Source organism: Ammospiza nelsoni, chromosome 2, assembly GCF_027579445.1.
Source record: "Ammospiza nelsoni isolate bAmmNel1 chromosome 2, bAmmNel1.pri, whole genome shotgun sequence".
Lineage (NCBI taxonomy): Eukaryota > Metazoa > Chordata > Aves > Passeriformes > Passerellidae > Ammospiza > Ammospiza nelsoni.
In genome coordinates, this window is record NC_080634.1 from 25,279,273 (window position 1) to 25,305,637 (window position 26,365).

Here is a 26,365-nt window from a genome sequence, read left to right on the forward strand (position 1 = left end):
TACCTTGCTGGGACAACTATTTGGCTCATATCTCAGACACTGTAAGAGCTGCCTGGGACCTACTGGCTTGGTCCCTCTCATCATGAGACACAGGCAAGGAGCTGCACAAGACACTGGGATGGGAGGGAATTTCATTCTTGTTCCAGCTCACACAGGAGACACTGTAGAAAGGGCGACCAAAAAAAGCTGCTTAGCAGTTCAGTCTCATGGGAAAGTTTCACTACCAAAAAGCTAGTATAAATTGAAACCTCTTGGGCAGATGAACTGGCTCTGTATTCAGCTGAGATGAAACAGAAACAGGGTTATCCATGGCTCTTTGGCTAGGATCATACTGTAACAAGTAGGCACAACTATGGTTTCTCTGGTGGCTTCATGTCCTCCTTCCATGAGCCCTCCTGGTGTTGAGCCACGCTGAGCTCACATTGAGCCACGCAACCCTGCCTGAGCTGCCTGCAGCACTGCAGGGAACAGCAAACCTTCTGAGACCATTTGATCTCCCTAAGCTCTTGAGAAAACCTTCTCCATGCATGCTTTCTTTGGTCTTGAGAAAATGACTTCAGGTGCTGGTGTGAGAGCTGATTTATGAGGGGAGGCTGACAGAATAAAGGGCCTCACACACTTCTCATGTTACATTGCATCTAGCTGGTGTGAATTCAGAGACATTTACACTCAGCTAGCTGAGGGAGAATTGGGCCCAGACCCAGTTTATCTGTCTGACAACAGAGAGGATTAAAGACCTGCAAATGCTAAGCAGGGGTGGTCCAAAAATATTAGAATCAGAAGTAATGGAAAGAAGTATACAACAGTAAAATTTAAATTGTAGAGAAAAGATTACAGCTGACATCCATTCCCTAAGCCAAGTGTTCTGCCTTCCACAAGATGCTTCTAGGTATGGCTTACATCAGTCAGAAAGGGGGATTAAATGGGCTTTGGGTTAGCATGGTCTGGCACACAGCAGGCAGACTAGAATGGGAGTATTTTGAGCACTGGTGTCTTGCAAGACTTCAGAAGGCAGTCTGCAAGTGGATTACAGCATCCTTCTCCAAATTCCCACCCATACAGTCATGCCTCATGCAATATCTAACACATGCAGTCAAATGAAAGGGTGACAAATAAAAGCAGCTGGTAGAAATGAAAAATGAAGAATTTCAAAGCTTTGCCTGATTTTTATTTGCCTATAACCACTGGCTGCTGCATTGTATCACGCCACAAAAGAATGTGTGGATTTCTTTTTTCCTCCCTGAAAGGTTAGTTTGTTATTTGGATTAAAAAAGGACCAGAAACACTAAGTTATATAACTTTTAAAAGTTCACCTAACCCTTGTTCTCAGAGGCTGTAAATTCCTGAGCACCATGGCCTTGGTATCAACCATGATTCTAAGAGAATCCTAAAGTTTCAAAGAAAACTCCTAAAGTTTTGAAGAAACTCCTAAAGTTTCAAAGAAATGATTGGTAGGTGCTCTCCTATCCTGGTCTTAAAAATGCAGTAGAAGTGTATTTGTGCACAGCCTAATGAAAAGACAGGGCATATATGCCCAGAGGCACAAAGCTGTAAGACCATCTCTCTCTTTTTGCCTTTGCCTGAGTCTCCAGATTGCAGTAGGGTGATGGCATTCAGTGGACACCATACACAAGAAGAGAGGAGAGTATGAAGAGGATACTGCAGATAGGCGATGCGTAGCCTGGCTGACCAAAAGGAGAGGGACTCATAATCACTCAAACATCTGTGAGTGTCTGCAAGGCTTAACACCAGAGAGTTGAAGGTACTGAGGAAGATGATATTAAAGGGTCATATGAAAAATAAGGAACAAATAATGGGAAAGTACAGCTTGGTAAAATAACACTGTTTTGAGAGACATGTTCTCCAAGTCAGACAGGAGCAGTCTCCTTCAGGCTCCCCTAGCAGGGCTAGCCACTGGGGCAGAGCAGGGGAAGGTAGGTTTAAGGAGAGTGACACCTCTGACATTGGAAGTTAGGACTGTTCCTTTGGTCAGACGGTCAGCTGGGCAGAGAGAGGTTATCCCAGGATGCATCCTCACAACCTAGAGGCTTGCATCAGCCCTCCTCTGACTTCATGAGCTCTTGGATGACTCCAGAAAGCACCAGCTCACACCTGGGACCGGGGGCTTCCCCACGGACTGCACCCACAGTGGGACCTGCCAGTGGTGCAAGGCTTCCCCGCGCTCCCTTCGGTGCCTGGCTGTCTCCAGGCCCTGGCTGCCAGGCTGGGATGTGGGTTAGCAGATTTTTTCCACGCTGTTTCTCTGGGATCCCTGACAGAGCCCATCAGAGCTGCCTTTTATCAGCACTGCACGCCTTAGTGAGCCTGTCATGACTCACACACAATGTGCTCTGTGCCGGATTAATCTGGCTGGCTTTCATGCTCAGGATGTGGGCGACGGACTGGGGGGCGGGGGGAGATGTTGGGGGGCACAGGGACAGATGCAGGGCTAGAGGGGGCCTGGGAGACTGAGGAACCCCAGCCTTTTCACTTCCTGACGTTAAGGACTTGTTTGAGGGCTGCTGCAGAGCACAGGGTGAGCACAAGCCTTAAGCAATGAAAAAGAAAGATGGAAAGGCAACAGGTGTGTGGGAAAGTGGTAAGGGAAGAGAGATTATAGGTGAACAATAGGTGAATAAATGGACAACAACAAAGAGAGAATGTGATGTAAAGGGAGATCTGTGTGCCTTGAAAGGTAAGCTCCCTTGCTGACAGACATGACAGGTAGCTATTTCCTGCAGATATAATTATCCAGGGACTACACTCAACCTAAAGGGATCTTTTCAGTCTTCAGCATTAACCTGGAACACCTTTAAGATGCCTTCTCATCTTCACTGTTGTTGTCTGTAAACTTGCACCAACCTACTACAGATTAGGGAATCATAAAAAGTGTGAAAACCTAAACCAGCGGAGTCTGTACTGATGAGAATAGGATTCCCATCAACTACTGTAGTACCAGGTCTCCCTGCATAGTCTCCACAGAGAAAACGAATCTCACATGAGAAGAAAAAAACCTGCTTTTTCCAACACACTTCTACAAAGCTAGAAATGGATACCGGGGGAAAGGATCAGTCAAAGCCAACTAAGCCAACTCCACTAAAACATCTCACACTCTGCCATGATTTCCAGCTAAATGGGTTGCACACACACTAAAAAAAAAACCCCAAACTGATTCTTAAAGAGCTGGTAATGCCGCAACTTTATTACATACATATAATTTGAATGCATATGCTAAAACATTATATACATCTTTCCTCTAATTTGAGATTCATAACACTCACTTGAAATGATTCATTCTATCTAATGCTTTTCACCCATGAAAGTTCTATTTGCAGCACCTACTGCCGAAGTTCCTACCTCCACTTGGAAAGGTGAACTACTTTATAGCACCCCATCCTGTCTATCCACTGTACATGCATTCAAAAGTTTCCAAATAATTTCCTGCTCAAGGATGACAATAAGCTTGCCTGCCACTGAAATATCAGTGTCTCTGGATAAAATACAACACCTATTTAACAGCACAGAGCAACATTGTCACTGCAAAACATGACATACATGGTCTTGGTTTTACATCCTGTCCATCAGGGGAGCATTTCTTATCATTCTGAGATGGATTTTGGCAGTGAACCAAAAGGCAGGAGGGCATGTCCTACATCTTTCTGCACACAGCAGGTTCATCATGGTTCTCTTGTGTTCAGTCTCAGGACTTCCCACAGCCAGCACTGGCAGTGAGGTGTGTGGTCATGATCACAAATGTGGTTATATTGGCTTTCACTGCAAGAGAAGTCTTAAACTGTAAAAGAGGAGTTGCTAAGTTCTGAGGAAGGAAAGCAGGATTCTAGAGGGGTGGGGGGAAAGGCTGTTTATTTAGGGCATTGTCTGATCTTACTGAAGCAAACAATTTTACCAATTGCCTTTGATAATTTCTCATTAACAAAGCATTTTCTTAAAGACCCCATCCTCCACTCAAAATATTCCGTTGTAAAACATTTGCCAAACACAAGAGGATCTCTCTGACTGCTGATCCTTGAACATTTTAAGACAAGGAAACAAATGGACCTGAACCAAATCTCCTCATAGACTTGGGAGCCCACTAACTCTCCAAGTATTTCCTATTAATGACCTGACTACAAACAGAATAGTAGTTCTTTACAACATCCCCTGTGGGTATGTGGCATAGAACAGGCACAGCTGTACCCATATATAACACATTTTAAACCAATATATAATATGCTTTATACCAATATATGTATCACTGCAAGAAAAGAGAGTGATACCTTTGTGGGGCTGTGTTTCTTTTGTATTGTTTTTATTATGTTGGAAGCAGGGACAGTACTAATAAAACTACCTTGCTGCCAACCCCTCTCTCAGAGGGAGAAGCTAGCACTGGTTCACTGCGATTTTATTTCAAAATACATATGTTATCCCTTGTGTGTGCTTGTGTTGATGCATGAGGGGTAACGTATATATTCTGAAATAAAAGAAACACCAGTGAACATATGATATATCTGTCTGACATCAGGATTAGCTTGTCACAACCAAGTCTATGTCCCTGAATTGGACCCTAGTGGTAAAACTAAACTGACATCAAGTTGGTTTAGTTTACACCAGCAGAGATTTCCTAATATAGGCAGGCATATCTCTTGTCCTTTCATCCCACCCCCCTCTTTAATTTGTCTAAGTTCTGATGGCTGAATCACTTCCCCCTTTGTTTCTCTGATTTCTTTCTTAATCTTCTGATCCTGAAAGATGCTTAGTTCCTGAATCCCTATACAAATACACTTTCTAAGCTTCTCACCAGCCAAACAAGGTTTTATTTGTTTATTTAATTTGACATGCTGTAGAGAAATGATCCCGTTTCCTATGGATTATCAAAGTAACAAATAGCTTTACAAGAGGGTAAACAAAGTAAAACTCATGCTGAAACTCCTTTGAACAGGGGGCTTCCCATTCACAACCCTGCATCATGTGAGTCTTTCCCCTCTCCTCTACACATTACACAAGATGACTTTCTGGTCACTTTGGACCATGGCCACTCCTGGAACTGAGCTAGTCATCAATTCCTCATCCATCCTTCCACAAACTTATCTTGAATTTATCACAACATGGCCAGACAGCTTTGAACTCACTCTATGATGGAGCATTTGATTCATCTTGCCTTTGCCTCACAGTGCAATTCACCCCATCAAGTTTTCATTTTTGCAAAAATGCAGAGCTGGAGGAACCTGGTGGTGAGCCTGGGAGGCTCCGTGGAGGCAGGCATACCATGGTGATTTTTACTGGCAGTTTTGCCTAACTCAGGCGGCAGACATGGTACGCCTAAAGCAGCACTCTGCAACACACCTCCTGCAATGCACATTTCTGGAGAAAAATAGACAAAACAACACAACTCAGGTTTGAATCTAGGCTAAAATTCCAAAGGACTCAGAGTCAGAGTGGCTGAAGAGCAGCTCCCAGGGCAGCAAACCCCAGCAGTGTGCAGCTGACATTTTTTCAGGGCACTTAGGGTTGGTGGCTAGGGACTGGCTGGCTTCCCCCACCCCCAACATCCCTTTCTGTTTATTACTCCTGCTGTAATTGGGAGGCATGTGTGGATGAATTAAACATAGCAGGACAGATGAGAAAACTCTCCCTCTTAGCTGGCTGAATGAGCAAATTTAACTGAGCCTGTTACCCACTGAGTATCACGCCGACATGCCAGGGTCCGGTTTCCTTTGAGCTCGCCCTTTCATGCGGAGTCCCTCTGTGCCCCCTGCCTTGCTCCTCACAATATCAAACAGCTGGAGTTTCAGCAGCCCCAAGGAGAAGCCTTTGCATCCGTGGGAATTTTGTCTGGGATCAGAGAGGGACAGGGCCAATATGGGCAAATTGGTAGCCAAGGATCAGGGCGCTCTGGCATCTCCAGAAGGAAATGGGACACCTCTACCCCCCAGCCATGGGCTGTGCTTGGTCAGTGCCCAGAGTAAAAGTTTCCTTATGCCTGAGGAACTGGGGTTAATGAGGGGGTTTTGGTTTTCACACTACTTCGAGCTGCAGACAGGCCAGGGGCATCCAGAAGTCAGTGCTGGCAGTGAGTTTGAAACAAATGCCTAGAGCAGGCACTCCCAGCAGAGCAGCAACAGAGCTTCCTGAGAGCAGGACTGCCACTGCCTTGTCCAGGGATGCCAAGGGGACGTGGCTGCACAAACCAGCACCCTGCTGTGTCCCAAGGCATTTCTTTTGGGAGGCAGATGAGAAAAACAGTATATGAAGGGCACTGCTGCATCCATCTATTCCCTCAGCCCCAGGGATAAACAGGGAATGTAATCCTGCAGGGCTGCAATCTTTCATTTCATACTGTTTAACAAACCCTGGGGCACTTCTTTGCACATGGTAGCTCTAATTCTGCTCCCTCACCTTTTTCTTCCTACCTCTGTAAGCCTAAAACTACTCAGGGCTAATTCAATTCCTGCTTTAATTTAGGAGAGTTTATGACTGCTTTAAATTAGGAAACCAGCATTTTTCAGACAAGGCAGGTGCTAGAGGTCTTAGCACTTGTAAAAATTAGGCCACTTAGTGAGGTGTCTACATATGGATTTAGCACCTGAGGAGTGTGTTACTGAGCAATATAAGGAAAAAACTTGGAACCTTGGAAACAATACTTTAAAAGATAATTAGAGAGCAAAGTTAACATTTCAGAGGAAGGAAGTTTGTGTTCAACCTAAGTCTTTGTGTTCAACCTCATAAGCTTACCCACTGAAATGAAATTTGAAGAAGCCACCTTCACACACTCCCTTGGAACACAAAAAATCCTTCAGAAAAATCAGTTTTAATCTTTTCAGTACCCGTGCAATAAACCAAGGAAGTAAGAACCCCAAATATAAATAGAAAAAATATTAAATCCTTTGCATCATTCTTATGAGAAATGAGTAGGGTGGGAGATCAGAACTCTTCTAAAGTGCCACTAACCAAGAATAACTCTGAAACTCAATGATGACATGATTAAAAACTTCAACTCTTTCACCTTCTTCTTTGAAGACTGAAAGACTTCACATTTAGAAACTACAGATCATGTTTGCCATCTGTGTTCTTCTGTACATGGCAAAAACATGAGAAACCTATCCTGACCTTTCAGTGACAGATTTGTTTCAAGATAATCTTTACTGAAGGGCCTTGAAAGACCAAAGATTTCCCTGCACCTCTGGGTGAACTTAAGTTTTGGGGCATAAGTTCACTCTTTGGTGCAAGGAGATGCAGTGAGGAGGAAGTGATGGGGTTTAATCTCAGGGAGCGGTGGCACTGCTTTTCCTGAAAATTTGTATCCGAGACACTTTCTGTAAGAGCAAGCACCTGCTAGGAAGGGATGGCTGGAAGAAAAGCCCTTTTCATCCTTTTGGTACTTATTACAGGCGATGACCGCCGAGGATGGGGCGCCCATGAGGGGCGGCCGGGGGGCTCCGTGAGGCGCCGGCGCCGCTGCAGCGGGCGCTGCCAGCCCGGGAGCCCCGCGGCCGGGCCCCGCAGCCCTCGCCCCGCGCCCCGGGCCGGCGGGGCCGCCTCCCCCGCCCACAACAAACTGTTCGTCCCAACTTCGCCGCTTCCGCTGGCCCGGGAGCGTGGGGCGGCGGGAAGGGCCCTGGGGGCACGCGGCTCCCGGTTCGCGGTGCTGGGGGGACGGGGATGGTGCGGGAGGGGAACGGGGCCCGGCCGCTGCCCAGCTTTGGGGAAGGGGCTTTGCTTGGAGTTTTCTCCCTTCTCTGGCTCCTCCTCTTCTTCCCTCCTCCTCAGGGGGAGGGGAAGGAGGGAGGCTCTTGGGGCAGGAGTAGCCAGAGCAGGGAATTGTTTGGGAGTTCAGTCATCCAAAAGCCGTCTCCCGTATGGAGGGTCTGGCTTCCCGCATCCCGGCGCCTCTTCCCTCCTCCTCCTCCTCCTTCTCCTCCTCCTCCTCCCGCCGCGCCTGAGCTCAGCGCGGCCCCCCATCCCCAGCGCCAACCAGCAGAAAAAGCACAACCACCACCTTCAAACCAAGGGTCCCCTCACTTTCCCCTTCCCCCCAAAACAGGCTTTCCCCCCTCTTTTTCTCTCTCGCTCCTTTTTTTTTCCTTTCTGTGTGTGTGTGCGTGCGTGTGTGTGTGTGTGTAGTGAATTCCCCGCAGATCCGGCCTGGAAGTTCCCAGCTCCTGGAGTTAAGCCTCTTTGTTGCTTCCCTTCGTTTGGGGCATCTTTGTGTTTCCCCCCGCCTGCTCCACTGGAGACCGCGGTGAGTGAAAGAGAAGGGGGCCCGGGCCTGGTGGCCCTGGCGAGGGGCTTGGGAGGACGCACGGTGGTGGCGGGCGATGGGGCGCAGGGCTTTAACCCCATCCATCTTCAGGCAGCGGCAGAGTTTGGGAAGTTGGTGTGGAGATGTAAGGAAGGGGGTCTGCCCAGGGATGTAGGATACGTGACAAGGGAGTAGTGGAGACCCGCTGGCCCCCACCGGGCGCTTGTTTTGGCGCAGGCAGGTGAGATGTGGGGGCTCGGATGTTTCCCTCCAGCTCTTCCTCGTCGGCGGCTCGGCCAGAACTAATGGAGGGCCCAGGGCACGTACACCCTCCCGGGCTCCCTGGAACTTCCCCGGCAGCCTGGTCCACGACCTTGCCCCGTCCTCGCTGCCGGCTGGGCGAGGAGGCACGGTGAGCAGTGAGGGAGAAGGAGAAGCTGTGCAAAGTAAGGCGCAGATCCATCCTCCATTGCTCCAACTCTTGTCAAAAGCTGCTGGGAGTTTACAGACAAGAGCTGTCTCTGGCAGATGCGAAGGCATTTCGATTTGTGCTCTGTGAAGGGGCTGTTGCTGCAGCAGAGAAAAGCGGGAGTGGGTACTCTGTCTGTTAGAATTTTTGTCCTCTTCCGTGACCGTAGAGTTCTTAACGCTGGTGCAAGGATGAGGAGTGATTTGGGTCAGGGGAAGTAATTTTCTGCCCAGCAGTGGGATGTTGTGGGTTTTGTGCACGCGTGCCTCCTTGCTTGGACTGCAACTTTGGCAGATTGTCTGGATGGTGCCTGTAAATAGAAAACGTGTTGGGGAGAAAGTGAGATGCTGAATTTGTAGCTGTGTCCAAACAAGACTTTTTCAAGTGCTCTGGAGATACTTTGGAAAATAATAGACTTTAACCAGTACCCTCAACTGGCAGAAGGTACTTAATACAAATCTGTGTTTGGGCATTTCCCCAACTGATTCTGGTACCCCAGGTGTTATTTCACTGGCATTGTGTGAAAGGCAGTTCACATCTATTAAAGATGGTCTTTTTTGTCCTTGCTTGTTTTAAAGAAACTCTCTTGACCTCTCTGCAGCATTATGTGAGTGGGATAACAGGAATCCATACACACACTCAGAGACCAGCATGTAATTCCCAGCATGTCTTAAATGTTTTTCTTGGTGCCCAATTCTCTTAATTTCTACATCTCTACATTTCTACAATTTCAGTTGTTGCCGGAGTGTCTTTTTGATATGTCCATTTGCAATCTGCTAAAATCTGTTACAATTTCTTTTCCCATTGGCCAAAAAACTACCATGGAAAATATTAGAAGAATGTGGGCGTTTTGTAAGTAGAATTTTATCTTAGTATGTTTTGAAACTAACTGACTTAGTGTGCCTGCGATTAAGAGGAGGGTTCCTCCATATTTATGCCTATGTACTTATATGGTAGACACTTTGAATTAATGGATTGAATATTGAGGTTCGTGTCGTGGGGAAGGATTTCAACAGAAACACATCATGGGTTTTCAGTGAAGATTCGTTCTGTTTATTTAAGTGACCTAAAGAAATGAAGGTGAAATAAATTCCTATGCTGCTAGGAGTCATGTGGGGATCTTCTGAAGTAAGTAGGACAATTAGGAAGGGCTGTGAGCTTCCTGCTGGGTGCATGATATTCTCTTACAAGAAATGAATGGAGTTTTGTTCCAGGTCCTTTTCTTAATTCTCTCCTTCAGATACAGGGACTCATCCTGCATATACCAAGCAGAAGAGGTCCCAGTAGGTGTTTACTGTGAGGGTTGAAGTCAGACACAGTGCAGTCCTCCCTGCTTCCTGCTGGGGAATGTGAGGCAGGTTCATATGAGCAGTGCACAGAGGTTCTGTGCAGCTGGGAAAGGCAGGGTCAGTTTTCTCCCACTCACACACACACACACACACACACACACCAACAGGACCTTTATTTGAGAGATATCCCAGCACAAGAATCTACACATTTCTTCTCTGCTTGACACAACAGAGAAGCATTGGAGCTGCATGATTCTGCATGTGTGTGCTCCAAACCAACATTTAAGTTGTATGAGTTCTGTGTATCCCTGCAGTCTGAAGAAAGCAGCTTTTCTGTGCCTTCTACTGACATGATACAGAAGCACAGAGCGAGAGGTTCTTTGAGACTGCAAAGTGAAACCCAGTGTCTGGTATTTGCAGAGGTCTTTCCAGCCCTCAGAGTGGGAGACTCCTGGCTTGGAGGTTTGCTCCATTGAAGGACAGGTGAATCATTGCTCACTTCACTGCATGCAATTCTGCTGTGCCCTCAAAACTACCAGCACACAGATCCCTCCAAATCTTCAGAACCAAACTGGCAGCCCTGCAGTACCTTCATGATGCTGGTACAGCTCCTCCTGGCTTACAAGGGCCAGCAGAATTGCTTCTTTGGAGCCAGCTGGGGCCTCCTGCCGAGCAAGGAGCATCACGGGTGGGGCTATGAAGCAAGCAGCCTGCTTTGTCCCCACACTCCCCAGTGCTGCAGTGGAGAAAGTGCCTTTCCTGAGCTGAGAAAAGTTATTCATTTAGGGCAGACCTGATTTTTTGTAGTGTCTTGTGATTGTTAGTGAAACACTCGCCAGATCTACCTGCCAATGTTTCCTGGCCTATTTCTGAACCACATGCCCTTAGGAGCACAGAAACCTTGCAATTTGATAACAAGCATAGGAAAAAACCAAATATTGCTTCTTCTGCCTGGGCTGTGGGAGGGAGCATGGGTGACAGGATAGGAAAGGCACTGCAGTTGGAAGCTTGTGTTGGGAAGTGGAGGTGTTTGGGCTGGGTCTTCAGCCCATGCACAACATGCCCTATTATGAGCTTGAACTTTCTCCACAGCCCTGTGCCTTACTGTTCCCGTGCAGAAAATGGAACTGGGCCCTGTGCTGATGGGTTGAGCCCTGGGATGGGGGGCAGGTATTACTCTCTGTGTTGGCTCTTGCCAGCTGACCTGTACCTATTCTAATGTCTCTCAGGACAGAACTCGGGTGCATGGGGATTACCCTCTCTGTTGTGCTGGGCCTCCTCAGGACTAGCACAGGGCTGGAGAGGCCCTGTGCCTCCAAAATCACTCTTTTCCCAGGCAAAGGCAAGCTGTCTCCCAGCACCCCACCTTGTCTGCCTCATGGAGCAGGGGAGCACTAACAGGGAAAGGTGTGCTGGGGACCATGCTGGTTGTTTTAGCCCAGGTTGGCCGGCAGGTGGGTTTTCAGAGACTTGAGCTCAGCTAGCTGGACTCAGTTTAGTCACTCAGCCTGCAAGGTGTTGCAGCAGCAGTAGGCTGAGGTAACTCGAGGTTAACAGAAGTTCCTTTGGCAGTAAATAATGGTGGGTTGTTCATTTTAATATCTGATGCCGAGTGCCTCAGAGATGTGAGGTACATTTCCCTTGGACTTCTTTAATGTGCAGAGGTGACTTTGGTATATTAATACTGGCATGTTATAGACCAAGGCTTGCAGATCTCTTGCTCTAAACCATTACCTCCCAGGCTAAAAATCTGCAGTGTGAATTCTACAGCTAGGATGGGATATCCCACAAGGAAAAAGTTCTCTTGCAAAATCTTCGGAGACTTCCTGTTTCTGGTTAGACTGAAAACATCCTGAGGGAAAAAACCTGCTGCTGTGTGTTCTGGTGCTCCTGTGGTCAGTCTCAGTTTAAGAGGTTGTTATGTATTCCAGTTCCTAGGCCACAAGAACAATTTAAGGTGAATAATGACTAAATGAATTGCAGGTCCTTAGGTGGAATGGGGGTGAATATCTTCCTTCAGGTTTCTAAATGTACTTTGGGAAATTGTTCAATGCAAGGTATTGCATGCTTCTTTTTCTGTTTCCTGATGCTGGGTTTAGTTCCCCTTGGCTCCAAATCATACGACATCATAACTGCTGCTTCACTGGCTGAACACAGTGCTTGAAGCCGGTTCTCTGGAAGGAATGCTTGCAGAAAGGGAAGCTTTCAAAATTTGCTTTGTATGCATATTTGTGTGTAAGTCTTCTAAAATCTCTCCACAGGAGCGTGTGCTCCAGCAACACAGCTGTCTGAGTGTCCATGGGAAGCTAAGACAAAAGGAGTATGGATGCAGTGGAAGCAAGTTGGCTGAAAAGCTCAGAAGGATATTTATTGCCGGGAAAAGAAACCACTTGGTGCTTACACAGTCCCAGAGCTGCTGCAGGCGCTGCAGAACTTTCTTAAGCTGTTGCTCCCTGCTTAAACAGGGAGCCACAGATCCCTGCCCTCAGGATGTTACATGCTCCTTTTGTTAAAATGGCCTCTCTTCCCTGCAAAAGGACAAATGGGATGGGAGACTCAGCTCTGGGATGGGAGCCTGATGGGGTTGGTAGCGGAGCACCTGGACTGGGTGCCTGTGTGGGGCTCTGAGCGCTGCTGTGTGTTGTAGGAGCTCTTGAGTAAGAGGCAGTGCCAATTTGTTTTGGCTCTGGTGGCATTGATGGAGAGAAATGTGCATCAGGGAGCGTGTGGGACGTGCTCGAGCTTCTTTGCCCTCCTTGTGGGCAGTGTGCCAGCACAGAGGTGAGAGCCAGACTTGCTTTTTGCTCTGCTGCTCTTGAGAGGCTGCTGCCCTGTGTCCAGTCATCTTCCCTGAGCAGCCATTAGATGTGAGGATGGTGACTGTGCCTTGTGCCTTTGCAGAGTGTTGCAGGCTCGCTGGGCAAAGTCCAACATGTTGCCCCTATGGAAACCCACCATTGTCAAGTTTGCAGAGGTTTTGGGCTGTGGTGTCTCTAGATGTGTGTGTGAAAGCCAGATGGTGTTTTGGAAAGCGATCATTTTTCATTAACTTCTGTGCCTGGCAAAGGCAGTAAATGTTTTCACCCCAAGGCCTGCAGCAGCAATACCATTTCAGCTCTCTCAGGTCCACTCTGGCAGAGAGATTAGCTAGCAGGTTGTACTTTCATGCACAGCCATAGACCCAGGGCCCTGCCAAGTGCAGGGATGTGTTCACTGGTTGTAATGTCAGCGAGTCTGAACAAGCTTGTATATCTGAAGACTGTGCATCAGTCTGCCTTCAGATATATGTCCTTCTGCTGTTCTTTAAATCATGAGTGTAGGGGAAAAGGGTGTAAAGATTCCTGTCAGAACTGTGTTGTCACCTTTCAAATACAGAATGAGGTTACTTTTTATTTTCTTTTTAGTTGACAGAAGGACAGGTTAGACAGATCCCAGTGAATTAATGTATTGAGTTTAGTGTGATTTAGAAGGCCTGTGGTAATACAAACATAGTGAGGTAGTCTTTTGAGAAATACACCTCAAATATGGATACATTGGCCTGGAATACAGCATTTATTTGCAAAATTCAGCTTCTTCTGGTAATGTCACTGTAATTTATCCTGGTAATTTTAGGGAGAGCAGCCACCTTGCTTAGTGATGCCCATGTTTTAGGGTGCAAGCCTGGGACGTGAGGGCAGCTGCGTTTGATTCTCCTCTACGCCACAGATTCCCCCCAAGCTGGGGCAAGTTGTTCTTTGCCTCAGCTCTCCACCTGCAAAACTAAATGGCACTTCCCTGCCTCCTTGTGGTGTTGAGGATAGATCTGCTGGAGATCAAGAGAGACCATAGATTTGCTGGCCCTCCAAAACCCCTTGGATGAGGAGCACAGTTGGTTTCAGCAGAGAGCCTCCTGCGGCACTGACAGCCCAGTGGGCGGCTCCTGTGGTTGCCTTTGGGACGTGTGCCCCTGCTTGCTGGGTGGATGGGGGCTCTGTAGGGAGTGCAGGATGCTTTTGCTTTAGAGGGCAGGCTGGTGTGCAGCTACAGCAAAGGCCCTCTCTGAGCGTGACCCTCGGGGAGCCTGGCGTAGGTAGCAGCAGTGCAGCTGCAGCCAACTTCTGGCTCCAGCCAGTGGTGGTACAGAGAGGCCATTGTAATCCTATGTGCTGTGCACTGTACATCTCAACAGGCTAAGTGGCTCCAGGGTTGGTTGTTTTTCTTATTTTTCCCCTCCTCCTCTCCATCCCTTCAAATCTACTTTATGAAGTTCCTCCCCTTAAATTGAAAATTTGGCCTTATCTTCAAAGAAGCCCTTTAGAGCCAAGCTTTTAAAGGTGGGGAGGAGGCGAGAGCAAAAACATCACATCCATTAACAGCCCAGTTGCCAGAGAAAATGTTTTTTAAAACATAATCTGAAACCTTAGTGTTTGGGAGCCAAAGCCAAGATTGAATACAAGTATGGGCCTTGTCCCTAGAGAGTCGCAGTGCTGGGAGTATGCTGGCACAAAGACAGACCATGGAGCGAGGATTCTTGTGCATGCACGCACACAAATAGACAATTATTTGGAAGCCAATAGTGTTCTGGATGTTGAAGAAATTTATTCTGGTGCCTTCTGTCCCAAGTTGCTCCTTGAGCTGTAGCTGATGTGGAGAGCATTTTCATTGCTCCAGCACTTCTCTGGATGGCAGTCCCTGCTGGAGCAGGAAGATTCCTGCTATTTGTTGACCGTGGGTGGTAAAAAGAACTGTCTGGTCCAGCTTCTTTAGAGCCTGCTGCTGTCAGTGTGAGATTTCTTTGGAAACCCTGAATGGTGATGGGCATATAATTTTTGTGTTTTATTTTTCCAGAAGAAAGCTGCTTGTTCGACAAACCCAAGCACTGTCAGATTGAAGGGTTGGGTTTGAGTTTCAGTGTCAAGAGATGTTTTCAGAAACATGCTGGGTGGGATATTTCAAAAACACCTGGGCCGACTTTGATGATACAGTGAGGAGTCAATGGGATTTGTGCATTGAGATCAGCTCCCCCTCTTCACTTTTCAGTACAGGGTCTGAAAAGTGGTGGGTTTATGGGATGGTCCCACTGTCACCAGTGTAACAGCTGCCCAGATTTGCCCTGACCACGTAGTCCTGCATGGAAGGCACCCTGTTTTGTTAGTGGCTATTCAGGCACATATCCAGGCTTGCAAGCACTTGAAGTTTCTAAGCCAGAGTTATCTGGGCAGAAAGAGAACAAGATGGCCCCAGTTAACCAGTTGCAATGGGGTTTGTATCCAGTGAGGAACACCTCATTACTAACTTCTCCTGGGCATGGCTAGCCAGACCACAGCAGAGCTGTGGGACCCTTGCAGGAGGAGGGCTTGATATCTACTGGCTCTTGAGTCCCTCTGGGGACTTCCATACCCCTCAGCTGGCCAAGCAGGGTATCAGGCTTGTAGCTGTCAGGAATTTCTGCAGCTGGAGGCTTGTAGGGTGAGACAAGCCTGGGAGAAGCTGGTGCATGAAGAGCTCCTCAGAGAGGTAACGCCAGCTGCTTTAAATGTATCCATCATCACCTTTTGTCACTCCGACTACCCTTGGGGTGTCTGGGACTGGCCTGAAGGGAAAAGATCTCTACTTTGCAGCAGATGAGGAGCTGAGCTCCTGGTTCTGTGCCAGCTTATGCCTGAGCACCTTTGTAATGCCATAGAGAAAGAGTCCAGGGCCACACAAGGACTGGTTGGCGTTGAGGACCTTGCTGCTCTGGGTGCCTGAAGTGCTGTAAATGTTGCAAGAGTAGTTCAGCTATTGTCACCCCAGCTCCAGATCCTGTCAGAGGTGTCTGCCCAGGCAGCAGAGAGGAGGAAGGGCTTGGGATCATGATCAACTATGCCAGATGACCATGCAGCCCATTAGTTGGATGATGGATGCTGAGAAAGGGAGGTCAGTACCAAGGTACAGAGCTGGAGCTGCTGGAGCCTGGGTGTGTTTGCTGACCCTAGCCACCTCTTGGTAGGGAGATAGGGAGCCAGTTTCAGGAAGCCTTAGGGAAGAATGATCTGGTTTACATGGCTACAGCAAGGAACCAGTCTACTCCAGCTTCCACTAGAGCTGGCTGTGCTTGCCTGGTGGGGAAATGTGCAATACAGGCTATGGGATCCTGCTGATGGCATCATGAAGCCTGTGGTCTTTTCTGGAAGGAAGGGTCTACTACTTACATCATGTAGCAATTTAGGCAGGAACATAGTTGCTAAATATACAGTTGTCCTGTTTTTCTCACAATTGCCTGGGCTGCAGGTTTCGGGAGAAGGGAGAAGGAGCACAAAGACGCCAACATCAAGAGCGAGTGGCAGGCTGTGTTTATCATTGATGCCTGACTCTATAATCTCCTGGGGATAGCTTTGGACATCCCTAACCTCTGAGCCACTTGAAAGAGCTACCTTAAAAAAAATTTCCCAAACTAGTGACCAAGCAAACAAGTGCAAATTTCATCAGCCACAAAAATGTGAGTATAACCCAGTTTTAGCATAGTTTTAGCACTGAAGTACAGGTTTCTTGGCTCTCTGGATTAAAGCCTGGGAAAGGCCTGCTATGCCATCTTCCCCCATCACCATATTCCATAACCTAAATTACTGTTTGTATTACAGTTGTGTCTACAAGTTTTAACCAAGGTTGGGACACAGCTATGACAGATACTATGTTAACTGGTAGCGGGAGACTGTTCCTACGTTCCCATTCAAAACAGTGAGGCAGATGTGAAAGAGGAGATAAAAATAGAGCATGAAAGGACACATGTACCTTGGAGTGACTGGGCAGGTCAGGACTGCAGCTAAGTACAGACCCCACCATGCCTGATAGTCAGTCTCATGTTGCATCTTCTATTGTGCCCTGCTCAGAAGAGTCAAAGTCCAGTGTCATTAAACCTTGACTGAAAGTTGTCCGCCTTGAAGCTGGGTTGTCATAGCAGAGTCTCATCTTCCTTAGCTTTCAGCTCACATCAGTGGCTGCATGTGCTCCAGGGAGTGATTTCCCAAGGGGCACTTGGCACTGCAGGTGGTGTTGGTTCCATCCTGCTGCTGTGCATGCCTTACATTGGGGCAGGCAGCGTGTCTTGCGGGGCTGGGGAGCTGCAGGTGGACAGCAAGAGCTTGTGGCTGAAGGGAAAGAAAAGGAGCCAGTCATGTCTTTAATTCTTTCCTGTCAGCCAGTTTTCAGTTGTGGCATCGTGCTTTGAAAGGTAGCTGGAAGAGGAGAGTGCCAGTTTAATAACAGTGCAACGTGCAATCTCAAGTTAAACCATACCATTACATAAATACTGTGTGCCTTCTTTCCACAGGGGCTCTGGGACTGTGCTTCTCCTGCTCTGAAGGCATTGCCTTGCAGTGCACAAGCCAAGAATAAGCTCTAACAGATGCTGCTAAGGCCAAGTCCATGGCTTGTATTGTGCCCAGGTGCAAGAGGAGATGTTCAGGTCAGCAAAGAGGTACCTTACACTGTAAGGAGGTGCAGGAGCAGCAGGGAGGGACAGCAGGGTTACTGCTGCTAAAGAGCTGCTCTTCCTGAGCACACTGAGCCCATGTCTGGGGACATACAGGGGTACCTGAGTGCTAATCTGACCCCTACAGGCACAGGCAGCCCAGTAGGGAGCAACTGTGTGGACCCCAGTGGCAGGACATGAGCAAAACTTGGCTTGATGCATTAACTGGGAACTCTCTCAAAGAGGATAGGATTGCTTCAGTGAAACCTGAGCAGGTTCTTTCCCCCCTCCTTTCTTGTCTGACTTAGAGCACTGTTTGGGTGAGCGGGTGGGGATTCAGATGCATTCTCTTCTGGTATCCATTTGCAAAAAGCTGCAGGCAAACTGTCTTGGGGGACTGCTCATGGCCATGCCTTTCTACTGTCTGATTAACAGCCTGAACTGCAGTCAGAGGCTTCTTGCTCAGAGGAATGCTTTGAAACATACTGTTTTTAATGGCACTGTTGCCAAGGGCTCTTTGTGTCTAAGTGAAGGGATGACTCTTTGCTCTACTCTCCAGGAAGAGGAGCCTATCTGTAGCAGGACTCCTCCATTTGGCAAGTGTTTTGATCTGCTCTCTGCAAGCTAAATAATTGAATTACAGAGGAGATCTCAGATGAGGTGTTTGTGCCCTTGCAGTCAGTGCCTTGGGAGTGGAAGAGTGGTGGGAGATGTCAGACAGCTGCACAGTTACAGTTTTTTCTTCTCTGTTGATCCCAGGACACTCCCTGTGCCTGAAAGACTGCGAAGAGGCCCTAACATAGCTGCTGCCTTCACTGCTGTCCAGCTGAATTAGACAGGGCATGGGATGGAAAAGGCATTAAAATGGGTTTGTGCCACCCATCCCTCCTCATGCTTACTGTGTATAATCTCTTTCTCTCTCCCAGCACACAGCCCCCTTTCAGTTTTGCCTCAGACCTTGCAATGAGAAGGGAGAACAGGATTGCAGCTGAGGATTCTAGCGTGGCCCTGTTCCCTGCGTGCATGCTGCCTCCCAAAGGATGTAGGTGCCTCTGCCAGGTCCTTGCACCCCCTTTTCTCCCTGTTTTCTGTCTTTAATTTCCCCTTCTCTGCCTGAAGTCCCAGTGCTGCCAGCAGCAGTTGCTGGGGCTGAGAAAGGCTTGTTGGGCCATATCCTGTGTGCCCCTGCCCTTACTTGTTTTGGGGAAGGCTGATAAGGAACAACCAGGGGTGCCTCCCCAGGCACCAGCCCGCTGCTGCAGAGATGCTCCCAGGCCTCGCCGAGCCGGGGCAAGCGCCGCACGCTGCATGTCAGAGCGGGCCCGGGAGCCCTTGCCTGGGCACGGTGGCTGCCTGCAGACACAGGCTGGCTGCTGCCTCCCCACGGGTTATTCTGGAGAAACGCCGTCCTCAAAGTGAGATCCACGTCTCTCCTTCCCTTCTTTCCCTTCAGCTGGTGGATTGGGGCTCGAGGGTTCAAAGGCAACATTTTGAAGTCCCCAGCAGCATTTCTGATCTCACAGCACTTTGCGGGCTAGGAGGGTTTTATGCTGACCAGCCTCTTTACAGGCAGCCAGGGAAGCAGCGGACATGGCATGTGCTGAGCTGCCAGCATCTGCAAGGGGCGTGTAGGAACCAGGCCAAAAAGGATCAAAAGCTGTTAATGAGCCACAGATGGTCAGCTTTATCTTGGAGCCTGGTGATTTGGGCTTCTAGAGCTTTTTGACTAAGAAATATGTGAGTAAAAGCTGGTAGCAGGCAAGAGCTGGGAAGGAAGACCCTAAAATAAGATCCTTCGACATATATGGGGGATCTCAAGAGATCATCTCTCCTAGAGCTCATCATATTTTTTCTGAAGGTCTCCTTAACTACTTGAACTACTTGTATGCTGCAAAAAAAAAGACTAATTTTCCATGGGAGAATTTTGTAGTCAAGAGGTAAGACCAGCAGAGGTTTTTCTGGGGCTGTTACGGAGGAGGATCCCCAGAGGCTTTGCTTGAGTACAGAGCCCCAAAGGCTGCAATGGATGTGTTCCTCTCTTGCACGGGGCAGGATGCTCCCAACAGATGTTTGTTATCGGCAAAGTAAAGTGAAGAAACAGAAAAACTTCAGCTGGCAATAAAGGCAGAGGGAAATTATAATTGTTTCCGTGTTGTGCTTGCAGAGAGAATTCTTGAAGCTGCTTTCTGTCCCATTTTAACATTTTATGTTTATATAGCTTATCTCTTTCATGAGGAACTATTAAATCCTGCAGCACGTTGCGGATGTGACTATATGAAACAGCTTGTTTTACCCATCCCAGGGCAGAGTGTGCCAGCTGCACAACTGGATTCTAAAATTATGGAGCAGCGTTTTCACAAAACTGAGTGCTCTTCTTCCTGGAAGAGTTTATTGTATTTTCCAAGTTAAGAAATGGTGAATGATTTCCCTAATGGTATTTCTGAGATTGTATTTTCCTTAGATAGGTGAGTTTTCACAGTTGCTAGAGGGAAAGACCTTATTCCTTCCCACTTCTAATGCTGCACTTGTGGTCTGTAGCAACTGCAAGTATTTAATGTAATTTGGAGGGTAGGTACTGCCTGAGCTGATCTACATATGGCTTTGCATTGAACAGTGAAAGGTTTTTCTGGTGGTGTTTAGTGCTGTGGGACAGTCACAGATTTCCCTTCTCAAAAAAGGCGTTGACAGTCCCTGTAAGCAATTACAGATAAATGTCCTTGAGGCAGAGGATGGCTTTTGCTGAGCACCTGCGTTCTTAAAGGAGTCTCTGTACAATAAAGGAATCTAACACTCCTTATGTTCCTTTACTGGATGGTAATATAAGGATTTTTGGAAAATCCAAAGAATTCTAGATTTATATTTCCTGTAGGCAATCGAATGTCAGGGGCTTTCTGTGTCCTCCCAGAACACTGCTTGGGTGAGTCTTTGGAGAAGGCCATCTGATCTTTCCTGTGAAACGTTTGCTAAAACCTCTCAAGCAAAGGTGATTTCTGCATTGAAGAGGCATTCTAAAATGATAAAGCAATTCACAACACAAAAGCTTCTTAGTCCTTTGCAGCAGAAGGCAAGTTAGACTTCTTCAATTAGATTACTAGCATATTAGACTTAGGTTTTAAAAATGTTTTAGGCTGAGCAGAATGCATTGATAGATGGAAGAATAGATTAGAATCTCCTGTTGTCAACCCCAAAGCCCAGGAGCTGGTGTCAGTGTTTATTCCTGGTCTTTTACTGCTTACAGTTTTCTCCAGAAATGACTAAACATAAAAAACAAGGATTGGGTTTGGGGTTTGAGGTTTCTTTTTTTCCTTCCCGTGTTCTAGGCCAGACTCTGACCACAGTCATGTATTTGTTTTTTTTCTCTCTTACTTCCAAATGCAGTCACATAACAATAGCCTGGAAAAAAAGTACTGGAAATGATTTGTTCATGAATTTATTTCCTTTTTTGGGCTACAAGGAGTGGGTTAGCATTTGGGTAAGGAGGCTGGGAGCTCCAAGCCATCTCTTTCAGGATTGAAGAGGGTTTAAATGGGAACCATCCTGTTAAAATGAGAAGTACTGTAGAAAGGCAGCCTTTCTGGAGCAAGCATTTCCTCTGCTCCATGTGCAAAGCCTCACGCTTGGGGCACCTCTTCTCAGCTGAACTTCATTTGCTATTTATGTAACAGCAGCTTCTCGTACAGACACTACTAAACAGGCTTTGTCTGCCACAGTCAGGCAGGGACCGACTGGAAGAGAAATGCTCCTCCTATCTTGGGCTTCTTCAGAAGTGGGTGATTGTTTGCTTTCCTTAACAGTCTGCTAATAGGAGGTAGTGGGTGGTGTTGTCTTTCTTATTTATTTTATGTAGGATGTCATGACAGATGGTGATTTTGACTGTTGTCCTCAGCTGTAGAAACTGCTTTCTAAACCAAGCTAGCTATCATGTAGGCATTGTAGCAGGATGATCTGTGAAAGAGGAAAGCTTATCAGAGACATTAGATTCCCAACCGATTGTGTTCTGTCATCTCTCTCCTAAGAGCAGGAAAAGAAGTGTTTTGCAGACAGGTTTAGGAAATAAATTTTTAATGTCTGGATCTTAGGGTCCTGGCAGGTGACATCTCTGATTGCAGGGAAAATTAAAAATCATCAGGTGGGACAACAATGAATATGTGACTGCTGTGCTGGTCAGGAGGGTGGTTGTTGCAATATCAAACAGTACAGGCATTGAAATCTTGATATTTTATAGATATTTCAATGGATTTGGTCCTTACAGGAGAGAAAGCAGAAGCAAGTGGAGTTTATGCATACTGTAGAGGGAACATAATCTGATAAAGGCCAGACCAGTCAGTAAAATTTTTAGATTGCAGGAAATTACCTGAAAGTATTTATTTATTTATGGCTCTCCTAAAAAATTTTCACCCATCTGTGTTTAAAAATATAACAGTAATGAGATACTTAAAAAAGGAGTTAATCTCTCCCTCTCTTTGACATGCTGCAGAGCACCAGCTGTAGCACAAGCAAGTCCTGGGGAATCCAAGTGGCCTGGCCATGCAGCCTGCAAGCTGAAGTCACACCTTGGGAAGCCAAATCCTGGAGGGAAGCACTGGCCTGTGGCAGGTCATGGGGATGTTGACCATTTGGCCATCCTCCAGGGGCAGCAGGTTTAGCCTTTGCAGCTCTTCAGCTCCTCAGATCTCCCCAGTTCTCTTAGATCCCAGTCACTTGTTCTCAGGGCAGCAAGACCCAGTTTTGTCTGAAGTACTGGGAGGCCTTGAACTGTCTCTGACACCCCCAATGGGGAAATGCTGGAATGAGGAGGAAGGGAAACCAAGGGCTTTTGTACTGAAGGAACAAAAAGCATGCTCTGCGTGTCCCTGGGTTCAGCTGTTACAGACTACAAACCAGACTGGGTTTTTTGTTTTGCTTTTAAATGCTTCTTTGGCCAATGTGGTTTTTTAAAATTATTTTTTCTGTCTGTCTTTTTTAAAATTATTTTTTCTGTCTGTCTTTTTGGGAGACAGAGCCAGTCTGGGACTCTTCATTTGGCCTATCCAGCCTCTCCACAAAGCATGCACAAGCCATCTTCTCCAGGCTCATTTCCCCTAGGATTTCCTATAGCTTTGCAATGGCCAAACCTTTGTATTTGATATCAAGGTGGAAATGGCAGGCCAGCTGTGCTGTGTCCTCTGGTCCTGTGCCAGCAGGGCTCAGTGCTGGGCGCAGGAACTCTGTGAGAGCTACAGCTGTGAGAGTAGTAAAAAATGTGTGTGGTGATTGGCAGAAATTGTTTTGAGGAAGCAGATGCCTCCTCCTCTGATGATGATGATGGTGTGGCACATGGTAGACTGGAAAGGCAAAGCATGTTAATTTTGGTCCCAGGTGGAGGATTGTGTGGAGAAGTCTTGTCTCCTCTGTGCCTACTGGTTTCAGCTTCAAAAAGCATATCTCAACAGAAAAATCTCCTCTCCCCTGTTTCCTTTTTCCACCACTGGTAGGTAATCAAGATTTGGTTTTAATGACTTCCCTCTACTCTCTGTCTGTTTCCTCTCCCCTGCCCCACACATGCCTTTTTTATATTTTTTTATGCATTTCTTTTTGGCAGAAGTTGAAACGCAAGAAGCATTTGGAGCAAGATGAAAACAGTGGAGGAGCATGTTGGGCAGTGCAGTGCTTTGTTCTGAGTTCAGGGGGACGCGAGGGGGGGACGGGATGTCATTTCCCAGATGGGGACCCTGCCAAAGATCTTCTTGCTTCAGAAAGCAAGGAGTGATTTTTGAGGCTGTACCAGGTTAACCCTTTGTTCACCCGCTTCTGCCATCAAGGGAAACAGCAAAGGCACGGACCAAAAGTGGAATGGTGTCGTGCTATGTGGCCCAGGTGATGTGAATGATCTCAAACCAAAGTCTACTGTTGTGACTAAATGCTGTCAGTGGTCTGAGGTTCTTTTTCTCCTGTTGGAAACCCTAAGGAGTGGATGAGCAGTCTGCACTTGTTTATGAGTGAGAGTCCAACACCAGTGCCATTGTGGTTGAAAAAATGAGATCAGCATGTTCCTTACAGGGGTTAGGACTGCTGTGCCACCTCCTGCCCTGCCAGAAGCACCTGGTTGGATTTGGGATGGTGCTAAACTCTGCTTCAGCCATTCCCATTGCAGGACAGGGAGCACTTTTGCCTCATGATACTTGGGAAACACCTTGTCCTGTGACCAAAGCAGCCCTGCACTGCTGGGACTGCAGCAGCAGCAAGCCCCAGGTAGCTTGTGGCTGTGCTGGGGACCACTGGCTGGTCATAGCACTGGCTCCTCCTGTCTGTTTTAAGCCAGTCTCCCATGTGAGAAAATTGAAAGTTTGGAGGGTATGGAGGGCGGAAAACCTCTGTAGGCATGTATTTTCTGCCATGTTTATAGCTTCTTGGGCTTTAAATACTGCATTGTGTAGGCTGCTGATTTAACTGCCCAAGGACTGCTGCACAGTAGCAAATTGAGGGTGAGAATACAGGAGGGGAGCAGAGAAGGGAAAGTTAAAGCAACTCTGCCTCTTTATTAATATCTCTTCCAGGTTATAAATATTTGGAGCATTTATGTCAGGACTCTAGAGGAGGTCATTTATCTCCTGATGAATAAAACCTCAAGGTTTTTGTCTGTGGTACTGGACTGTTTCTTAGTATGGAGGTTCAGCCTTTTAAATCTGGATGGAGTTCTCCTGTGGAAGGCCACCCTCTTCCCTCAGAGCTGGAGTGAACCAATGCTGTATGCATCAAATGCATCAAATCCCTTTGTGTCAACTCAGAGAGAGTCACTGTTCGTCACAACTAAACCTGCAAGCCTCTTTTTCTTTGGAACCAGCAGCCTCTCTGGGTCCTTTGATCTCTCTCAGTCCTTCTTCAGCTAGGAGGAGGACAGCTTTCCTAACCCCCCTGTGAACCTCCTGCACACAAACACAGTCTAGGTACAAAGGTGTCAGTAATTTTGGGCTGCAGAACCACAAACTTCCCAGCACCTTTGCAGCATGAGAGTTTTTGATCACTTGTGCAGAATGCAGGTGGCCACAAACATGCCAAGGAATGGTTTTACCATCACTACTGTTGGTGCATCCATGGCCAGTGACTCATAGAAAAGTGATGCATCCAGTGCTGGCCTTGAAGCATGCCCTGTGTCTGTTACTCTTCTTTCAGACAGCCAAGAGAGGTCTGATCTATAGGAAATTAATATAATGTCACTCTGGTGTTATTGTTGGGACGAGGTATAGAAGAATAGGGGCATGTAGACAAAAGGTACGTTTGTAGGATTGCCTGTGATGGGTTTCAGCTTTGTTTTTGACATGTTCAATCTTGAATGCTTTCCCAGAGAGGTCAGCAGACCTGGTTGGAAATTCCACGTGTGTCTTACTGCACAGCATGTCTAAACTTGTGTATTTTTCATCCATTTTCTTGGATCCCTTAAGTCATCCAGGTGCCCCTCCAGCAGTCTTGTGAACCATGGGAGTGAAGGCCTGACTGATGGATAGGCACTGAGGTGGGAAGCAGAGACCAGTGTTTCCCCTCACTTGCCCAGTGCCACTAGGCACCCTTGGCTTCAGGGCTGGGATCAGCTGGTTTGCCCTCAGATCTTTCGCCCTGGTTTCTGGCTCCTCATAAGTACAGTAAATGCCACTGCAGGCTTTCAGGTGAAGTGGGACTAAAATGCATGGGACCAGAGCTGTTGGGTATTGCTCACTGTCTTGGAGGACTACTTTCAGCCTGGACCTTGTCTTTATTTCATGTGCCCAGGTAGTTGCCTGTGTGTGGTGCAGGAAGGTGTCCACTGAACCACACAGACTGCTGTACTTACACCTGCCCAGTTCTGCAAATCCTATTCTAGATGAAAACATTTTGAAGGTGTGAATTTCTCATTGTTTGTCCACCCTGGTGGTGGGTCTTCCTGCAGTAGTTCATCCCGTTGGCTTCACTAGTGCTTGCTGATGGGCTCAGTTGGCCTGTGACTGATGATCATGGGGTATTTGCAAATGGTGCCACATTGGCTCTGCTACTTCTCCTTCTCTGTTTACTTAGTTCTTGGCAGCTGGATGTTTGAATGTTTGCTTGACAAACACTTTCCCTAAGTCTCTGATTTCAGAAAGTTTAGTCTGACAAACCCCAATGAATTATCCTGTTGTCAGTGGTATCTTGTCTCCCTTAACCACAATATTTTGTGTGCGCTGCAAATTCATATTTTTCCCTTGTTGCAATCAGCATGCCGCTCCCTGTTTGGTTCAGTTACTGAGGCAGCATCCCCAAGATGCTGACATCTGTACTTTACTAATCCAAAAATCCTGGGGCTACCAGGAAGCAGTAGAGATAATAACACTACATACCTGTCTAGCACCTTTCTATGAGAATCTGAAATTATCTGACTCATGTTCATCTCGTTACTGCTTGTACCAGCTGGAGTTTGCTGTTTCCGTTCTTGCAGCCTGGAAATCTGAGAGACAGGGGAGGGGTATATTTTGTCCAATAGAGGAGGCAATTCCAGAAACGTGGCATCATAACCTCCAAGACTATGAGTTTCTATCCATCTCTGTCTTGCTAATTTGCCTCCAAAAGGGAGAGAGATCAGAGTGGGGTGATTGATTTTGAGCAATGCTTTATTTGCAGTGATCCATGGCTGTATTAGGTGTCTCAGTAAATTCCACCCCAAAACAAAAAAGCAGTTGCAATATTTCTCCAGGGTAGCTACCTTCCTTGCCCGTGATCAGGGGTCCATAATGTAGTTCTCAGGAAGAAAACTATCCCAATACTGTCTCTTGTTGTCAGTTTGGTGGTTTGGAGTGATGCTGAGGGACAAGTGTTCACGGCTGGCCTGGAGAGGGTAAAGTCCTTACTGTGTTTCAGGGGTGGTAATGAGACTTGTGAAAACAAGTCTGCAGGTGTCTGGGTGGTCAGGCTGGGCTGTTAATCCATCCAGCTGCTGGCCTGTTTTG

The 26,365-nt window shown here is 47.2% G+C and overlaps 1 protein-coding gene across 1 annotated transcript in view; it reads left to right on the forward strand.

Moving 5' to 3' along the window:
• The first annotated feature begins 7,898 nt into the window (after positions 1-7,898).
• The window catches only part of BOC (BOC cell adhesion associated, oncogene regulated), a 54,447-nt gene continuing 35,980 nt past the window's right edge, over positions 7,899-26,365 (forward strand). Inside the window, exon 1 of the mRNA XM_059494053.1 lies at positions 7,899-8,239. The gene's annotated coding sequence lies outside the window, so the exon portion shown is untranslated. The remainder of the gene's footprint in view (positions 8,240-26,365) is intronic.